The sequence below is a fragment of the Eschrichtius robustus genome, chromosome 7 (genome assembly GCF_028021215.1).
Source record: "Eschrichtius robustus isolate mEscRob2 chromosome 7, mEscRob2.pri, whole genome shotgun sequence".
NCBI lineage: Eukaryota > Metazoa > Chordata > Mammalia > Artiodactyla > Eschrichtiidae > Eschrichtius > Eschrichtius robustus.
The window spans coordinates 111,355,647-111,359,358 of record NC_090830.1 but is presented as its reverse complement, the minus strand read 5'-3'; positions in this window follow the sequence as shown (position 1 = coordinate 111,359,358).

Genomic DNA, 3,712 nt, shown 5'->3' with positions numbered 1-3,712 from the left:
AATTAAAAAAAAAAATCCCACAAGGACTCAGAGGCAAAGAATATACAAATCAATTTTCACTGCAAAGTAAAGGAGCTGTTACAGTGGAGGATTACTGGACTGAATGTCAATATTATGGCATAGTATGAGTGTGTTTCATGTTTGGTAATTGCGATCATTGTTGCTTTTGTTGTGGTCATCCATGTACAATGCTTGGTGTCAGTCTATTTATCTCTTGTAAAAATAAAATACAGTGTGTGTGTGTGGAAAAAAAATGTATTTATTTTATTTTTATTTATTTTTGGCTGCGTTGGGTCTTTGTTGCTGCACACGGGCTTTCTCTAGTTGCGGTGAGCAGGAGCTACTCTTTATTGCAGTGCACAAGCTTCTCATTGTGGTGGCTTCTCTTGTTGCGGAGCACGGGCTCTAGAGCGCAGGCTCAGTAGTTGTGGCGCACGGGCTTAGTTGCTCCGTGGCACATGGGATCTTCCTGGACCAGGGCTCGAGCCCGTGTCCCCTGCATTGGCAGGCGGCTTCTTAACCACTCCGCCACCAGGGAAGCCCCATAATTTAGCTTTTTAATCATTGGGGGAAAACATGTCAATTAGCACACACGTTATCATGAAGGTAGCCCCTAATGTGTTAAAATTCAGTTCATAACGTTTCTGTGAACATGTGAACTTTTATTGAGGTTTCAAAGAGTATGTCTTTGTACAAAACTCAAATCAAAACTCTGTGGACCCTCTAAATACCTCAAAGGCATTTAGGGTTCCATGGATCTCAGATTGGGAACGCCTCCATCAGATGACATCCTTCCACATGAGGGAGGGGTAGATGGAGCATCTGGGTTCTGAGCAATGGGGGTCTCAAGAACCTGGCGAAGGAGCTCTGAGTCGTTTTGTAAGCAATGGTGTATCATTTAATGTCTCGTAATCCATTATTTATCAAGAAGAATAAAAGCACGGAAAAACAATCACAGGCATTATTTATTAAATGCTTACTGTGTACCATGTACTACACTCTTTCCTTGTTTTATCTCATTGAGTTGTTTCAGTGCTACGAGGTATGTACTGTTATCGTTTCTATTTGACAGATGATGAAACTGAAGCTCAGACTGAATAAGTAATTTATCAAGCTAGTAAATAATGGAGCTGGATTGCAAATCTATAAGTCATTGGAACTTTTTTTTTATCAGGAGGTCAACAGTGACCTGGTGAGTGGGAGCTGAGGGGTCAGGGAAGGAAGAAGTGGTGGAAGGCACCCTCCCAGGCCTCTCTCCTCTTAGGAAGGCATCCTTGTTCACTCTCAGCATCTCCAGGTCTTCCTCCTACCACTCCCCACCCACCCCGCAGTATTTTAAGACTGACAGCTGAGGCCTAACTGGTCCATTCCTATTGCTCAATCCCTTTTCCAGGGAAAAGCTTGTTTTCTGATCCCTGATGCTGGTTTCCTCAATGGAGATAAACAGCAGGAGACTGTTTTTCTCTGCCCTATTAATAGGTCAGATTAAAGAGTCAGTCATATAATCAGCACATCATTTCTTACTGGCCCTTGAATAAGCTCAGAGTCCCGTCTGGGAGATGAAACGCTCCCTGACAGTAAGCCAGCTGAAAGACATCCTAAGGCAGCATGTGGGTGGAGAGCCAAATGAGGGGGAATCATAGGAATAATAAAATGTTTCCCCAGGATTTTCTACTTTATAGAACAATTGCAAACCCATTATCTCAGGTGACTCTCATAACGCTCCTATGATGTAGGCCTAATTATCTACATTTGACAGACGGGAAACTGAGGCTCAGAGAGGTGAAGTCACTTGCCAAGATCAGATAGCCAATAAGTGACAAAACCAGAATGGAAGGAGCGGCCTATTTGGGAATCTTCCTCTGGTTGAGCCCTGTCCGTGAGCTGTGAACTCTGCAGTTTGGAGATGTCCCCCAACCCCAGCCCCACAGGAGAATCCTTCTACCCTACTGCCAAGGGTCTAGGCTGGGAGGACAAGGAAGGCCCTCAGGCCCCAGGCCTCTTCCTGTGCTCCCCTGCCGAACTCCCAGGTTGATCTCTATGGCTATTTGAGCCAAGGGTGCCTTCAGAATCCTGGTGCCTCCCTCCTGGTCCCAGGGGCCAGGCTGCACCCCTTGCCCATATCCTGAGATCCTGAGAAAAATCCTTAGCCATTCATCCAGGTCCCCTCCCTGCAGGTCAGTGCTCCCCCCGCCACAGACAGGCCCCTGTGATGATGGATTGCTGGCCCCAACGCACATATTATTATGAAATGGGTTTATTACACTCTAAATCTCTCACTAATGTGCCGCTGTTTAATCCCTTTATCCAATTCTGTCTCTCAGGCTCAGGCTGGCCACAGCTCTCTCCACCCAGGACTAGGTCTGAATGGTTTATTGGATGATTTCTGACTTGGGGGGGACTAGGGTGGGGGCTGTTTAGAGGAGGGGGTAGGACAGGGATCCATACAGCCCTCGAGGGGAAGAAATCCAAGGGCTCAGTCTCGGGGCTTCTAACCTGGAGCCTTCCTGGCCCTGCTGTCAGTCTGTCTGCCACGTCTCCTCTTCTCCATCTTGGTCTCTCTGACTCGGGCCTCACTCCATCTCCGCCTCTTGGCTCTCACACTTTCTCACTTCCTCTCTGACTGTCTCTGTCTCTCTGTCTTCTCTTGAAGCCAGACTATGGTTAGGATCATGGTGTCTAGTTCCCTCTGGGGTGAGGAGGGCAGTGATCCCCGGCCTTTCCCATCCCACCTCCAGCCCCCCTTTTCTGGAAGTTCCTTTAATTCTGCTGGGTTTCTGCCCTCTCAAGTCACTTCTTTACCCCAGCTCCACTGACCAGCCACCTTCCTCTTTTAGAATCTTCCCCTGATGTGCCCCTCTGGTTTTCCTCTCGTAACCCCAGCTCCTGCATCTGCCCTGCTCTCGGGCCCACGCCCAAGTCCCTGCTGACACCAGCAGCCTCCGCCTTCTCCTCAGCCACCTCTGCTTCCCCACGACGGTTGACACCTCAGCTCCCGAGGCCTTCCCTTCCCTCCTCCCTCTGGCTCTGGCCACCTCCTGGATGGCCTTCTCTCCCGCCCTCCATCGCTATCTCTGTCTCTCCCAGTGTCTCTCCCTGAGCAGTCCCTCCCCGCTCTGACACACCAGCCGGTACGGCAGCCAAGGCTTCCTGCTGTCAGCTGGGGAATAGATAAAGATAAATGATATTATGTTAAATTCCACTTAATGACAAATTTTTAATTTTCTGAACATGGTCATTTTCTGGCTAGTGAATCAAGTGGAGGGAGCTAATTACATGAAGATCTGAACAAAAATAACTCCTAATTTTCAAGGATAATGGAAGAGAAATGTTGGAGATTAATGGCACTATTTATCTTTTTTAAATTTCTATCTTTCTCTGTGATAGCCGTGCTCCCCAAGGAAAATATTCATAAAATGAAATTGAAGTCGTAACTTAATAGGTTATTAAAATTTTTGAGTGCATATCACTTTCCTTCCGCAGCACTGTAAATTTAAATTGAAGTTTGCGGCTCCCCGAGTCACCAGCGGAGTTTTTTTTATGATGGCACAATAGAGAGAAACATGCATCTTTGTCAGGAGGTATTTGCTAGTCTAATTTTATGGCAGGCCGGATTATCAGACGGGAATGGCAGCGCCGGGGGAAGCTGACAAGCCCGCAGCCGGCAGCCATGTGTTTCCATTAGCGCCCGGAGCCGTCCGGGGTTTCTCTG